General features: G+C 41.2%; 1 protein-coding gene across 17 annotated transcripts in view; it reads right to left on the bottom strand.

The window, feature by feature from the left end:
- SORBS2 (sorbin and SH3 domain containing 2) overlaps positions 1–16764 on the bottom strand; it is a 212644-nt gene that overhangs the window by 150880 nt on the left and 45000 nt on the right. The window contains exon 3 of one of the 17 annotated variants that reach the window (XM_070364400.1): positions 5666–5795. The exons of the other annotated variants lie outside the window; for them this stretch is intronic. The gene's annotated coding sequence lies outside the window, so the exon portion shown is untranslated. The remainder of the gene's footprint in view (positions 1–5665; positions 5796–16764) is intronic. 17 annotated transcript variants of the gene reach the window in all.

Raw genomic sequence — 16764 nt, 5'->3', positions numbered from 1 at the left:
TTTGCAAATCTTTATCACTCTTCGTAGAGAAGTCTAAAAATGCAAGCTTATTCTATTTGGAGAGCATATAAAGATGAGAATATGCAAGCATTTCAGAGACAGCACATGACAGTGTGATTCTGAAATGTCACAAAGCTGCCTCAGAATAAACTAAGATTCTCTCAGAAGTTAATGACATACTACGAAACTGGAGGTTGCCGCAAATTCTTTTGCTCATCTTCAAACCCACTGTCATCCTGCCACCAATGGTACCAAATAAAACCCCCATCCCTCTTCCATCTTATCACATGGCCCTTTGCCCCTCATGTGTGGGGAAGTAGATATTTACATTTTGAAAATACCAGGCATCTCAAAACACTTACGTTTTGTTGAACTGAGTCTCCCATGGTAAAGGATAAAAGCTAACTCAGCAAGCCTGCTTCCCAGGAGGGGCAGACCAGCATGGTGATGCGCCTGAGCCAGAAAGAATACCCTTCATCTGCTGCAGCCGGTTTAGTATCAGTGCTATAAAAAATAGATGATGGAAAACGGAGCCTTGGACAGAAATACAAGTCTGCCGTGGGTGTCTTCTACGGGACTGGAGCAGAGCAAAGTGCCGGTCTCGCCTGTACATTGAACCTGGACTTGGCCTGCATTGGCCAGCAGCCACACGTGCGCAGGATACTCATCAGGGCACCAATGATGCGGGCTCAGCAATGCTGCTTCATTTACATAAGTGACGGAGAGCAAGCATGGGTGAGGAATCCGCAGGCACAGAGGCTCCAGCCTATGGAGTATCACTAGGGCGGACAGGCCACGTTATCTGTGCTGCTTGGATCTTCCTCTTTGCTTGTACGAAAAGATGATTTCAAACCCAAGAGTGATCTGTGGCTTTGGCATTAAGGAAAGCTGGCAGGCAGTGAAACGAAGGCTTGAAGGTCAACTTGTCTGCACTGTGACATGGAGTGATGCTAAGAGGCCAGAAATGCCAAAGAAGCACCTCAGACCGGTTCCCACTGTGTGTACTGGTCCCTTGGCAAAAAGAATTAGAACCCAAAAGTTCGTAGGGAAAATCTAACTAAAAACTGCCAAGTTAGGACCTGTGGTCCATGCCTTGCCTGAATATGGACAAGGTCTATGAGTATAAGACATGAAAGAGAAATGTCGGCTGAAGACTTGATATAAAGAGAGGACGAGAGGAGTCATGAAGGAGAAAGAAGAGGGGAACAGAGAGAAGTTCATGATGAATAGTACCTTTCATTTCTCCAGCCCAGTCACTGCTTCAGAGCCAGGGTCAGGCCCCCGACCTCCCCTCCTCCTTACTTCATTACAACTCTTGCTTTTGTGGCCCCAGTTGGACACTGTGCTAGACTCTACACAAAGCAAACTAAAAATACATTTTTTGTTTTTTTTATCTGCTTTATCTCTGGTCCTTCATGTTGGACTAACCCAGCCACAAATCATACAGTGGCCAGCGGACGAGAGCGAACTTGAACGCCTGACTTTCAAGGTAGTTATTAAGATGCTCACCGCCTCCCACCCCACCCGCCCTCCGCCTGACCCTGGTTGGTACTGGCTCCTCTCGTCTCCTGCATCTCAGAATCCTTCCGGTTTGATGCAGCCTCGAGTCCCCCCGCGGTTGGCAGCCCTTCCCAACGCCCCCACATGCCTTTCTCAGAAATAGGTATCTCAGCTCCCTCGCATTCTTCCTGACTGAACTCGCCCCACTGACTTCTTAATTCTGCTCATTCTTGGTGAAGAAAATAGTTTCTAGTTCTTGAGGATGCGTTCCTGGCTCCAGGAGTTTAGCTGTGGGATTCAGACAACCCTTCAGAATCCTATCTTTCAAGCCTGCCAGCTGGCACTTTAGGACGACTCAGTACCTAAAGCAAGCAGTGAATAAAAATACAACAAAACCCACCTTGTGTGAAGGTGATACCTGTACGCATCAGAAGCACGGTCTGTGGGGACAGACTGCCCGGCTCCGTGTCTTGTTCTCACCATTGACTGGCCACTTTTCATGTCGCAAAATGGGACTAATCATAGGACCCACTTCATAGGCTGCTCTTTCACTCTTTCATCCATTTGTTCATTCCTTCAGCAAAAATTTACAGAGTACTTACTACCCCTGCCCCCAGGCAAAAGGAATTCAGATAAGAGTCCTGCCCTCTTGGAGTTTATATCCCAGGGCACTTTACTTCCAGGATTGAATAAAAGAATCCACCAGAATGGTTCACCACTGTGTCTTTGACGTAGGAAATACACAAGAGTTGTTAGCTATTATTATAACAGTAAACTTATAGCCAAAGTTTAAAATTAGAAGTGAAGATGTATCCGCTATGGTAAAAAGGACAGAAAATATGGGAGGTCAGGAAAGAGAAATAGTTGCTAAAATCATGCATGAATTTGGTATTAAGTGACTCAATGTTTCCTAACCCATGAGCTGTGCTACTGGATGGGCGTTACACAGCTGGAAAGGTGTATTTATAAAGCTCTGCAGGGTCGCAGACTGAGTCGGACATGACTGAAGCGACTTAGTGTGCATGCACACCTGTGTGCTCACAGTCTGACCCCATTCCCAGCCACACAGCTTGTGGCATGTATCAACACCCCCCACCCCAAATCTAAAGGGCCCCAGGGAGAATGGTGACAAATAGCCCTGAGTCCTTGGGACACAGTTGGTACCAGCTCCAGCTTCCTGAGGAGGCATCTCTTTTACCCCCATCTACAAAACACCCCAGATCTGAACCTCACATCTCAAGATCAGACAGTGGGTAAGATGGAGCTTTGGTGCTGTTACTCTTTAAGTTGATACACACTCCTTTTTAAGTGTATCTTTGTATTTTTATGATCATGCTCACATTACTTTTTTGGAAGCATCCTCGTGAGCAGGCTTGTTTTATAATCTGCTGCTTAGAGGGAACTTTCGATGTCATTTGACCTCTCTAAATTTCAGCACAGTGGGAAAGCCTAGAGTGGTGAACTCGCTGTGTCTTGTGAACCCACTGGATCCCAGATATTGATGCGGACTTTGCACCGGCGGCTCACCTTGCTCCTTGCCTGGTACCTAGGAGGCTGAACACCAGGACTGGTAAAACCAGACTGTGAGGCTTGTAATTATTTCTTCCCCATCATCCTTTGGTCCTCAGGATGAAGTGAGGACATGGAGCTAAAAAGTGTGAGGTGCAATGATTTATTGCCTCCTTGCAGGATGTACCCCCAGTAGCTGAGAGCTCTTGTTTCTTCGCTTCATTAGCTACTCAATTACCCTTCCTTCCCTTCTCCCACTCCTGGAAGTTCAGAGAGGCTTCACATATCAAATGGGTGGTGGGAGAGGCAAACTTAAGATTCTTGGTGTCATTTCTCTTCCCTCTCCTAATTCTTCTTCCTCTTCCTCTCTTCCTCCTGTTCCTCCTCACCTTCTCCTTTTTGTTTTATTTTTCTGTCTCCCACTTTCTCTTCCTATAAGTTCACATGGCTGGATGCTATTGTAACTATATAGTTACACTATGATCAGTGCAGGTGATTTCAAAACAAATAGCCTCTCCTATAAGTTCCTTCATTCCTGTGGGATTTGGGAACACAGTAGTTCCATAAAGCCTTTCCAAGGCTCCCCAGAATACTTGGTGAATATGGAATCCACTTTCTTGTACCAATCAATGTATTAACCTACCTAGAGTATTCGCTGTGATATTTAGTAGAATACGTGCTTAATAGTTGGTGAGAATTTAAATTTAAATATTATTTTCATAGATAAAGAACAAAGTAGCAACAGACAAATAGCATTTCTCTTCCTGGTTCTCTTTAGATGGTACATTTTTATTTTTAAACATATACTGCCCCCACCACCTACCAGCCACACACATTTTGAAGATACCAACTTAGGCGCCTATGATGAAAGACTGTTTCATTGATCTCTTGGGTTTCTGTCCCCTGGCCACAACTCTGCCATTTTGGCCTTCCTGAAAAGTGGGGCAGCCCCAGCTGTCCCAAATAAGTCTTCCTGGTCATATTTTTAGTTGTCTCCACTCATCAGCAAGACTTCAACCCTGTCTTTCTACATTAAAAGCTATGGAAAAGATAGCAGAGGGAGAAATCACAGAAGGAAGAACAAAATGACAGACACTTGGGGGAGAAACAGCAAGTGACTTTTCATCAGGGTCGCCTTTAGGTAAGATTTATAGGTGAGAATGTTTTCTCTACGCTTAAGTGACTTGAAAGGTTATAGAAAGATGATTCCCCTGGTGACATAATTCAAATACATTTTGTTGTTTCTGCAAAGTCTGCCACTGACATCACCGTAAAGTCAGGTTTTGGGGGTTTATTTTTGAGAAATGGGATGGATTTCTCCGGATCCACATGGTCTCTTTTACCTCATCCAAGTTACTTAAGTGAGAATGGAGGCTGTGTTTGAACGGCGGGATCAACCATGACAAGCTGTGACAAGCTGAGTTCATCCTAGACTGATGCACAGTTAGGAATGCCCGGTAAATGTCCCTGTGTGGGGAGATTTTCTTTCCTCATCAACCAGACTGTCTCCTAAACTAGTTGCAGCCTGTAGGCTTTAAGCGGTAAGTAAGGGATGCACATTTTCCTTGATGCAATAATTTGAACTTACTGCATATGTCTGGTTGTGAGTGCAAACAGGCTTTTGATGATCTGTGTGATAGGAGAGGCCTGGAGGCTGGTAGTTAATGGGCTCTGTGTTCAGGATGGCCTGACTTCTCCCGATAAGAGCCCCACAGTATCGAAACCATTCTGTCCTCTCTTAGGGACAGCCAGAGGTAGCAGGTTGTGCCATCACTGGGTCCCTTCCTGGGCCCCAGACAGTGAGTTAGACTCAGAGGCAATCAGGGCAATGGTGTCCCCTTGTCCTCTCCCAGCATGCACTGCTCCCAGTCTGGAGGAGGAAGATGTGGTCTCTGCTGCTACCTCCTGGACCTGGGATTCTTACACGTCTCCCCAGGTTTGGTCTAAGATGCTGTAAGAGCTGGTTACAAAGCTGTCTTCCATTCAAGGCACATTTTGTGAATTTTGGGGTGGTCTGCTCTGAGGTAGAGAGGGCTGTTCTTGGTGATACTGTGTAACTGGGAAATTAGCGTTAACCCTACAAACATCTGATGGGCTTCCCCAATGGCTCAGTGAGTAAAGAGATGCAGGAGACGCAGGAGACACGGGTTAGGAAGATTCCTGGGTCAGGAAGATCCCCTGGAGTAGGAAATGGCAACCCACTCCAGTATTCCTGCCTGATTCCCATGGAATCCAGAATCCCGTGGAATCCAGAATCCAGAATCCCATGGACAGAGGAACCTGGTGGGCTACAGTCCATGGGGTCGCATAGAGTCGGACAAAACTGAGCAACTAGCACTTTCTTCACTTTCTTTCACCCTCCACAGCCAGTCCAGGGTATCAAGGGAGGGCCCGGGGCCATTTTAAGGAGCTAATAATGGATAGGAGAGATTAATCATGGGCTTTGTGTCTGTAGTTTTGATATTAGTGACATTTGAAGCATAAAGTTGATTTGTTCACCACCTCAAAGTAATCTCTGATGCTTTTGTTACAGATTTTAGATGTTTAGATTTTGTTACTGAGTTTATCAGTTTTTTTTTTTTTTTGGTAATCCAAGTAACATATTGAAAAATGATAGCCAAACCTGGCTTATTATTAGAGCCGGTTCACCTTTTACCTTTGGCAACTATAGGATTTCCTTGGGCTGTTTCTGGAGCCTAATTTATTGATGAGCTCCAGTGCTCCACTGCAAGAAGCAGCAACTTTCCACTGGCAAAAATGAGGGGCTCCACCCTTTGGAACAGAACCTGAGGAAGAATGAGAGAGAATTCAAGCTAGGATGGTGTTATTTTCTCAGAGGGGAGCAGATAAAGACCAAAAAGATGTTTGGAAATACAGCTCTGCTTGCTATGGTTATGTTTTTTTTTTTTAATGCATATTTAGGAAACTTTGAGTAAGGCTCTTTTAATAAAAACTGGTCCTTGATAAAGCCATGGAATTCCACAGCTACCAGTAGGGATCAGCCACCATTGCATTAGTCAGCCTCCTGGTGGTGCTGAGGAGACTGAAGTGCCCAGCCTCCCTGGAAGCAGAAGTTGCTTCTGACCATCTGGGAAGGAGAGGAACACTGAAACAATGTAAGTCACTGTTGCAAAAACCCGTGCCTTATGGGAGTGACCCTAGCACCACAGTCAGGAGGCAAGATGGCATGGTGTTGCCAAGAGCAAACAGCTCCGGGAATTGGCCCTGCTCTGAGCCACCCCCCCAGGACGGCCAGACTGTCAGAGGAGATTTAATTACTTTGAGTTTCCTGCCTTGTTGATACCCCACCGAGAGTCAAGCCTTGTGGGAGATAGAGACAGAGCCCTCATGTTGTCTTAAGTAACAACAAAAAGAAAGAAAAAAAACACATTTTTTTTTCCACCTGAAATCTTAGTAGGATTGGATATCAGAACTAATTAGATACCAACTAATTAACACGTGGACCTCTGATTCCTGGCCATTTGGGGTCAGAATTACAGAGACAACTGTGTGAAGCTGTATAACCTCAGAGTAAACAGACTTTCAGGCCAGCGAAATTTTAGGTAGGGAAGAAACTATACAGATGAGTTAGTTAATGTATGTGTTGATGGATGAGGAAATAATTTTGGAGATGTTGCAAAGGCCAAAGCAGAATGGGCCAGAGTGGACTCGTTTGCCAGGAGTTTACAGATCTAATGGAGGACTTTGTGTTGCCCGTGTAGACAAAACAAATACAAAATAGAGATAAGAGCCTTTGATGCAACCTCAAAAAGAAACTGCATGCCTACCGAGTGTATGCCCATTAAACTCCTTATAAACCAAAAATTAGAAGCTGTTCTTTGGGGAACTGTTGCTCACCTGCAGCCCTAACTGGGTTCTGTGGCTTAATTTTCTATCTGGTGGGGCTGGTTGCTAAGTGTATTCACTGGGGAAATAGTAAGCTGTTCAAATGTAACCATTTATATGGCTACTTGCAAATACCTTTTTACCTCTCTACTAATATGGAGAGATTCCCTGCTGTCGTGGGCTGATCTGGGTGCTGGAATGTGACACAAAGCAGGTTTGAATCCCGGCTCTGTAACTCACTAGCCCAGGGACTTTGAAAAAGTTAACACTTCTGAAGCTCTTCCCAATGTGTAAATGAAAATGATCATACAAAGCATCATTTTAAGGGTCAATGATATGTACAAGTTATAAAATCCAGCTTCATTTCATTATCATCAAACCAGGGGTCTAAATTTCTTCATCATCCCAGCAATACTGTCTCTTTCCCACTGGAAAATATCAAGAATATAGACAGCATCTGTATTCAGAACCCACACACCTGCAATCACATATTTGAAAAGAATTTAAGCAACAATTCATTGTGGTTAGACTTTTATACATTGACTGAGAGACTTTTAAAAGAATATATTCAGTTTCATCACCATTTTAAAAGAATAAACTGAAAATATTTCCATCAAAATCATGCCAATGGAAAGCAACGATATTCTGAGCTTAGTCCTTTACAGAAAGAATTCAGATGTAAAGAGTAGAAAATTGCCTTAAAGAAAAAAATTGAAAGAACTGACAACTTAATTAAACTCAGCTGCTGGTCCCACTTTATATTTGTCTTTCCAAACTGCTAATGAATTCTGACCCATTTAGTTATGAAAAAATGTATATCCTGAAGAATCTGTAACCCTTTTGAGGTAATTAATGTATATCTATTAGACAAAATGCATGTCTGTTATTCATAATATTTGATCTTTAAATTGGCATTAATATGCTACATTTAGACTAGTGGGGGAAACCCCAGCCAAATTATATAAAGCAGCTGCTGAGATGAAACACATTCCATAAAGGGGGACCCAGTCTCAGAACCAGTTAACACAGTCATGAATACTTTACGGGTTCTACAGCACATTAGCCACAAACAATTTCCATCCTAGGAAATACACTCAGTGTAGCTATTGGTGCATAATAAATGTTTGATCCTAATGAGACCTAATGAGTGAATTTTAACTCTGTATCCACTATGCTTTGTAGGACACTGACCCACGAATACCAATGTAAGGTTTTAGGGGAGTGGATATAGAACCATGGCCGTTTAAACACCAGCACTATCCTTCACTTTCCTAAGTCATTTAATGATGATGAAAAACTGTCTGGAAGTCTTTTTTTAAAAAAATAAGTTTTGGTAAAAAACACATCAGGGAACTATAATTTGTATAAAGATTCAATAAGATCTACTACTTTATAATAGGAAAATCTTAAATTCCCTTTGTTTAACTTATTTTAATACATTGAGGAGTTCAAGGTAAAATATGCCTCCTAAAAATCCAATCTGGAAAATGTCAATTTGGGTACTAATTTGGATTGACAGGTTCAAATCTGTTTTTAAAGATTATTCATAAAAATACTCTTTTCAGATAAAGTAGAAAGAATAACAGTTTCATTTGGGGGAATTAAAAAATTTATATCTTGTGGATTTTTCCTTGTGTTAGAATAACTCTTATCCTCCTAGAAAGCAGAAATATTTAATGAGCATGTCTAAAAGACATATATGTAACTTACATACTTTCAAATGAAATAAAAAAGTTAAATTCAATGATTTTTTAAAAATTCTTTTAAAATCATAGTACCATTGGATTTGAGTTTCTGAAATTATTCATGTATCTTTTAATAATACAACAATTCAGAAATATATCTTCATATGTAATCATAAAGTCTTTTAGGCTATGTTGACATATTTCACTATGGATTCATGTAGCTATATAGTGTCACCAACTGTGTAAGGTTGGCCAGTGTCTGTAATTGACAAGCCCTGCGTTTTAGTGGCTTAACACAGGAGATTAAATATCCAGTGCAGGTCAGTGGAGGGTGGGAGAGGGAGTGGGAAGGGCAGGTGTCTGTTCCACCCAGTCATTTAGGAACAGGCCTGGTCAGTTATCATGCCCAGACTACACTCTTGACCATGTGAGCAATCATACTCCTTTCTTTCTGGAAAGAGAAGTCCTGTCCAGTTCAGGGAAAGATCTGATTAGTGTCCCCTGCACCTTTGTCCTAAGAGGGGGAAGAGTCACTGTCGCTGGAATGTGACTCTTGATTCTGCCGTTCATTTGTCATTGGTGTTTTTCAGTTGCTAAGTCACGCGCAACTCTTTTGTGACCCCATGGACTTCAGCTTGCTAGGCTCCTCTGTCCACGGAGTTTTCCAGGCAAGATTTTAACTGGCAGACATTAGCAGAGGAGATAAAACGATGAAAATTGTCATAGAACTTGGAAGTAGCACCAAGTCTTAAAAACTGGATTTGACTACCAAGAGGGGCTAAAGCATTCATTAGCTTGGATCACAATGGCTAAAGGTCTCACGTGGACCTTCTTGTCACTCATTAAACATCACTGCATAGAACATACCCTCAGTAGCTCACTGAGGCCATTGAGGCCAAAATCTTTGATTTGTTTATCTCACTGATCCTGATTTCATACCCAGTTACATGTGTTAAAAGATCAAGTTTCACTTCAAATGTTAGAAAATAGATCTGCAGTAAATATCAGTGTGTATACTATCATACGTGAAACAGATCGCCAGTCCAGGTTCGATGCATGAGACAGGGCGCTCAGGGCTGGTGCACTGGGATGACCCAGAGGGACGGGATGGGGAGGGAGGTGGGAGGGGGACTCAGGATGGGGGACACATGTACACCCATGGCTGATTCATGTCAATGTATGGCAAAACCCACCACAATATTGTAAAGTAATTAGCCTCCAATTAAAATAAATAAATTAAAAAAATATATCAGTGTGTGTGTATGTGTGTGTGTGTATATATATATTTAAGCCATACAAAAACTCAAGTTCTACTCATCATTGAATGTGGCCTGAACTCTATGTAACTCTAATTACATGTGGTCAACCTACAAAAATGTATCTACTACATGTGCTGTTAGGTAATACAGTAATATCTAGGTCTGGGTCCTGAAAAGGCTTTCCCTTTCTCCACTTTGGGGATGGTTTCCTTATTGAACTGCATGAGGTGAAAACAGAATGTGCACTGCTCAGAGCGCCTGATCTTCTACTAGAAGACTTTAAGATACTGTCAGGTTTGGTTCATTCCTCTAGACTTCAGTGGCTTCTAAGATATTTAGAGTTTGCAAAGCCCCTTCAGGAAACATGAAACATCCTATTGATTATGTTATCATTTTATAAGTAGTTTCAGCAATAAGACAGGAAATTCATCTAAGTGAAGGACGAAAAGCAGGACAAAATACCCTTGAAAGTGAAAGTTGCTCAGTTGTGTCCAACTCTTTGAGACCTCATGGACTATACAGTCTATACAGTCCATGAAATTCTCCAGGCCAGAGTACTGGAGTGGGTGACTGTTCCCTTCTCCAGGGGATCTTCCTAACCAGGGATCGAACCCAGGTCTCCCACACTGAAGGTGGATTATTTACCAGCTGAGCCACCAGGGAAGTCCAAGAACACTGAAGTGGGTAGCCTATCCCTTCTCCAGCGGATCTTCCCAACCCAGGAATCAAACCGGGGTCTCCTCCATTGCAAGCAGATTCTTCATCATCCAAGCTACTGGGGAAGCCCTATCTTGAAATTTGAAAAGCAAAATACCCTAGCTGCTCTTCAAATTTTGATTTCTGGGTAGGAAAACACACAACTAAACTTTATATAAATTTTAGTCTTTAACTGTACATTTGAGCTTTTAGAGATTTATTTGTTAATTTCCTTTTCATTGTTAACCTGATATTTTAAAGACTTCAGAAACTAATGCTGTTATAAAATAATTTCAAGATAGGAAAATAGCATTTATCTTCAATGTCATTTGCTACAATGCAACATCAAAATTCTATTTTAATGGTTATTCTGAGTCCTTAGAAATTAAAACACTGTGTTTACCTTTTTCAACTTAACATAATCAAACACAGAAGCACAATAAAAGTCTAGCAGAGAGAAACCTGTTTGGTATAGGACTATATTGTATAACACATCACACAGACGAGAGCATAAATTAGTTCAGCTATTTCAAGTCCTTAAAGCATCTGCCTTCTCTCCAGTTAGATCTACACAATGAGATGGTAAAATTCAGGCTTAGGTGTTTAGCAATGATTTCCATAATGGTGGTTTTCTTATTTTACTCTTATTATAGGAGTTATTTGCAAGACAGCTTGTACAAATTGGCTGATTCACTCATGTGATTGAGTGTAATAAGTAGAAACTACTATAGATTGTTAACATGAAGGTTGATAACCAGAATATCATGTAATTCTTCACACAATTAGTAAGACTGGTGGTGCAGAAACTCTCAGGTTCTAAACAACAATTCACAGATTTCCAGTAAATCTGCATGAGTTTTTTTGTGTTATACCTCATTTTTTTGGAGTAAGTATGTTTATCGATACCAGTTTTATATAATTCAGTGAAGTAATCTATAAGTATAAAAGCATTTTTATTTTGGTTATCACCATGGTCCATGTAAACACTCAGCAGTCAGAAAGTGCATCTGCAGAAAGCACTCCAAGTCACGTGGTGAGGTTTACCGGCCTGAAGACACGTATTTCATTAAACACTGGCAGCGTGTGCTCAAGTGGTCCAGAGACTGTGGAATCTGTGACTGCTGGGCATGTGGAGTAAAAATAATGTGGAAGTTTAAATCGATCAAAAAAGCTATTACCCACCAATAAAAACACTTGTTTTTTTTTTTTTTTTTTTAAGTTAAATATCATGCCAAAAACCTTCCAGAATTATACCACTCCACCAAATTGCTCTTGTCAGGGTCACTAATCATCTCCAATTTGTGAAATTCACTAGCCAAGTCTCAGTTGTCATCTTACTTGATCATGCCTCCTCCTCTGATACAATTTCCCCTCTTAAGCTTCCAGCACATGGCGCCCTCTTGCTTTTCCTCCTGTCTCTCTAGATACATCTTCTCAGGTTCATTGATTGGTTTCTCCTCTGCGTCCTGACCTCTCAATCTTGGAATGTCCCAGGGATCTAGATACCCATGGAGAACCAGCCACTTCTTGTCGCCTCTTCCATTCCCACCCTGTCCAAAGCCATCATCTTCTCGCACTTGGTTATTGCACTAGCTTCCTACTTAGTTCCCTAGCTTCCACCCTTCCCTTGCAGATTTCTCTCAATAGAGCAGCCAGAGTATAAGTGCCTTTTATAGTGTAAGTGCCTCTCTGATCTCATCTTCCAGTTGCTCTCCCCTCTCTCTTGGCTGCAACTGGGTCAGGCTCCTTGGTGTACCTCGAACAGGGAAGCCTTGGCTCCTTGGGGGCATTGGCGGGGGGCACTTCCTTCTGCCTAGACGACGGTTCCCCCAGAGATCCATATGGACAGCTCCTCACTCCTTCATGTTCTTTGCTCCACATTTAAAATTCTGAGCCGCAGTGTCCTCAACACATTCTCCACATCTTCCTTACTCTGTTGTATTTTAAAAGCACTCTGTTACTTTCTCACCTACTACGTAATTACTTATTATGTTTATCTTCTATTGTTTGTTTCTTTTCATGGGAATGTAAGCTCTTTGGGGGCAGAAATTTTGATCAGTGTTGTTCACTGATGTATCCCAAGAACTCAGAGCAGCGCTTTGCTCTTAGAAGGTGCTCTGATTGCATCTGTCTGAGTGAATGGTGGTGCTATTAATATCTCTAGAGAGACAAGGAACTCAGTCTTTCTAAGTCAAGAATTGAAACATGTCCTGTGGTGCACCAAATGCCAGAGGAAAGAACAGTTTCTTGCTTAAGAGATGAAGTAGGAGTTAAAACTATTTATGCCTAATGTAAGGAAAGCACCTTTCAAGTAACAGCGACAAAGAGTTGATTGCTTTTTTCTCAGTAATTCTCCTAATACCAAGCACTGTCAGGCTCATAGATGAGGGTAAGGTTTTCCATTTGATATATTTAGAAGTCAAATAAGATTTGTGTGTGTGTGTGTGTGTTGGAAAGGAAGAGGGATGTCTTTTCCTAAGGGCTGAGCTACGTGACTATAGCATAGGACAGATTTACTGACCGTGGGTAAAGAGAACACGGAGAAGGCAACGGCAGCCCAGCCCAGTGTTCTTGCCTGGGAAACCCCATGGACAGTATACTAAGTCAGCTTCAGTAATCACGCAAGGTCAAATCTTCAACTTCTATAAAATACTCTATGCCACAGCACTTTCATATTCCTATGAGGCAGATTTCTGTTTTCCACTCAAAGTTGGCTCATTCAAGAATTGCACAGTTTAGGGACTCCAGTAAATATTCTGATTCTTCTTTTTTCGACATATTTCTATTACCTATGAATGCCCAGGTTTCCCAGTTCTGTTCAGTTCAGTCGCTCAGTCGTGTCCGACTCTTTGCGACTCCATGAATAGCAGCATGCCAGGCCTTCCTGTCCATCACCAACTCCTGGAGTTCACCCAAACTCATGTCCATTGAGTTGGTGATGCCATCCAGCCATCTCATCCTCTCTCATCCCCTTCTCCTCCTGCCCCTAATCCCTCCCAGCATCAGAGTCTTTTCCAATGAGTCAACTCTTCGCATGAGGTGGCCAAAGTATTGGAGTTTCAGCTTTAGCATCAGTCCTTCCAAGGAACACCCAGGATTTAGAATGGACTGGTTGGATCTCCTTGCAGTCCAAGGGACTCTCAAGAGTCTTCTCCAATGCCACAGTTCAAAAGCATCAATTCTTTGGCGCTCAGCTTTCTTCACAGTATTAGGAATACAATATTCATTGAATTGGAAGTGCTTTGTTTAATACTTTTTAAACTGGAAGTTCATTGTTTATTGCTCTCTCTGATTCCTTTTTGCTACTGTTCATGATAGCATGAGGAAGGAATAATCTGAAAAATTAACAAAACATATCTACACAGATACCCACTTTGTGATTTCAAACAGCAGTTTCTAGAGCAATACTGATCCCCGGAAAAGAAATGTTACAAATGTGCTCAGCTACCTTTTACAAATATAAAGTTTATGATTATTTCTGGAAAAATTCCCTGGTGGCTCAGTGGTAAAAATCTGCCTGCAATACAGGAGATGTGGGTTTGATCTCTGGGTCAGAAAGATCCCCTGGAGGAGGAAAAGGCAACCCACTCCAGTCTTCTTGCCTGGAAAATGCCATGGACAGAGGAGCCTGGAGGGTTACAGTCCATGGGGTGGCAAAGAGTTGGACACAACCGACCACAGTAAATACCTAAAATAAATAATGCATTAAAAACCACGTTTCTCTCTCTCTCTCTTTTTTTTAGTTGCATGCAGGTATTTTTGTTTGAAAACCTTGGAATTCTTAAAATAAATTAGTCTCGTTGCTGATTTTGAAAAATGTGAATAAGGGTATAAGAAGCAGAAGAAATATTGTTATCAGTACTACTCTGAATAATATTATTAAAGCAGAAAATATTTTAAATAGTTGCCCTTTCAGATACATAATAAAAATGAACAGATATAACCCCAACCATGAGATTTAATTCACATTCATACACATACTTGGGTTGGTCTATGGAGGAAATATATTTTATGTTGAAATTATGTATTTCTTTGAAATGTAGTTCAAAGTGAGGAAGAGAACTTTAAACATTTTCTTTCACTTGTAACTCCTTACATGTCTCAAAACAAACACCTGAACATATGTCAAAATACTTGAATTCATAGCTGCAATCAGTAAGGTCTTTATTCATTGAGAAATTGTGTTTCAATATCCCTCTTGTTAGACATTTCCTTGGATGTTTATCTTGAAAATCCTACTCAAAGCTCAAATAAGTTTTACTCAAAGTCACATTCATCTTTCATAAATCATTTCAGAAATCATACTCCTTCAATATTTAAGTCAGAGCAAACACAACACTACATAATTCATGGAGAATTTATATATATATATAAGCTAGGATATATATATATATAGATAGATAGTTTGTGTGTATATATACACAACATACATATAAATTAGCGTGTGTGTATGTGTGTGTATATATATATCAGTTCAGTTCAGTTCAGTCGCTCAGTCACGTCTGACTCTTTGCGACCCCATAAACCGCAGCACGCCGAGCCTCCCTGTCCATCACCAACTCCAGGAGTCCACCCAGACCCATGTCCATTGAGTCAGTGATGCCATCCAGCCATCTCATCCTCTGTCGTCCCCTTCTTCTCCTGCACTCAATCTTTCCCAGCATCAGGGTCTTTTCAAATGAGTCAGCTCTTTGCATCAGGTGGCCAAAGTACTGGGGTTTCAGCTTCAACATCAGTCCTTCCAATGAATACCCAGGACTGATCTCCTTTAGGATGGACTGGTTGGATCTCCTTGGAGTCCAGAGGACTCTCAAGAGTCTTCTCCAACACCACTATATATATACTAGCACAGCTAGCTATCATTCTAAAGATATTTTCCACAGGAGAAAAAGTCCATCACATGCACTCACTTGTATCTAGAGGGTGGACGTTCAGTGATGCCTGATGTATCTATTTTTGGAGGAATTGTGTCCATCTCTCTTCATTCTTTACCCTCAGTAATCGGTAAAAGGGACCATCATTCTCGGCACAGGAAATGCTTCTTCTGGTTGCCACCCCAAGTGACTCACCTTCCTAATAATTTCACTAAATTCCAAATCTAGCTATCTTTTTGTCCTTGACCCTTGGTCCTCAAAGTTGTGAATTCTGCTCTTCTAGCATCCTTTATCTTTCTTTCATGGCTCTTATTATAGTTTTAATTATATGACTATTTGGCCAATTACCTTTCAATAACTATCTCCTACTGCACAGGGTCGGGGGATGGCTAGTTCTCAGGGTCTGTCACAGAAGCCAGAACAGACTACTGAGTAGCCTCTTAAACGATTCCTGATCAGATGACTAAAGATCAATGGTGCCAGAAACGTTCAAAGATCCAGAAGATAGGTATTTAGAATTTCATTCTTTATATCCTACTATTCAGATAAAGTTATATTTACTATAATTATGACAATCATTCAATGAGTGGGACCTTTATGCTGTCCCCCAAAACAACTCCATTCCTTGTTTTTGTATTTTTTTAATGGACTATTAGAGCTTGGTACGTTTAACACTTGACTGTGCTTATGTTTAAGAAGAGTATTCTTACATATAAATCAGAGAGGAAGGAAATTAGGAATTTACTAGTAAAACCTATTGGCATTTTAAGTGACCACGGATGATTTTAATACCTTGAGTGATTTCATATTTATTGAGTGAAATATTGTCATAAGGATATTTTTATATTATTGCAGTCATTTCTTTGTTTTCTAGTTAGTTCTGAAGATGTTCACATATTTTAGAGTTGAATGGCTATCATCAAAAAGATAAGAAATAACAAGTCTTATTGAAGATGTGGAGAAAGGAAACCCTTGTGCACTGCTGGTGGAAATGTAAATTGGTGCAGCCTCTATGGAAAACAATATGGAGGCTCTTCAAAAAATTAAAGTCATTTATTTCTCAAAGACTTCTTCCACTGTCTCTTATGAATCACATGGGGTTTCTGGCTTAAAACTTTGTGTACTTCCTATGGTCTGTTTTTTTTTTTTTTTAACAAAATGTTTATCACTTAGCCTTTGCCTACAACCATCACATTGTACATACTAAGCACCAACGAAACAGGTGATTTGTGAACTACTGTTAGAAGGAGAATCGGAGGGAAAGGATTTTTTGAGAGAAATAACTAGACTGACTTTGGATCTCTGTTCCATGGCTGGCACAGCGAGCCACACCTTTTCTTACTAACGACTCTGGAAAGGTTGCCAACTCTGCCTTTTGTCTGGGAAAACACAGGG

This window comes from Bos mutus, chromosome 27, assembly GCF_027580195.1.
Source record: "Bos mutus isolate GX-2022 chromosome 27, NWIPB_WYAK_1.1, whole genome shotgun sequence".
Taxonomy (NCBI): Eukaryota; Metazoa; Chordata; class Mammalia; order Artiodactyla; family Bovidae; genus Bos; species Bos mutus.
This window is presented reverse-complemented; position numbering and strand designations above follow the sequence as displayed.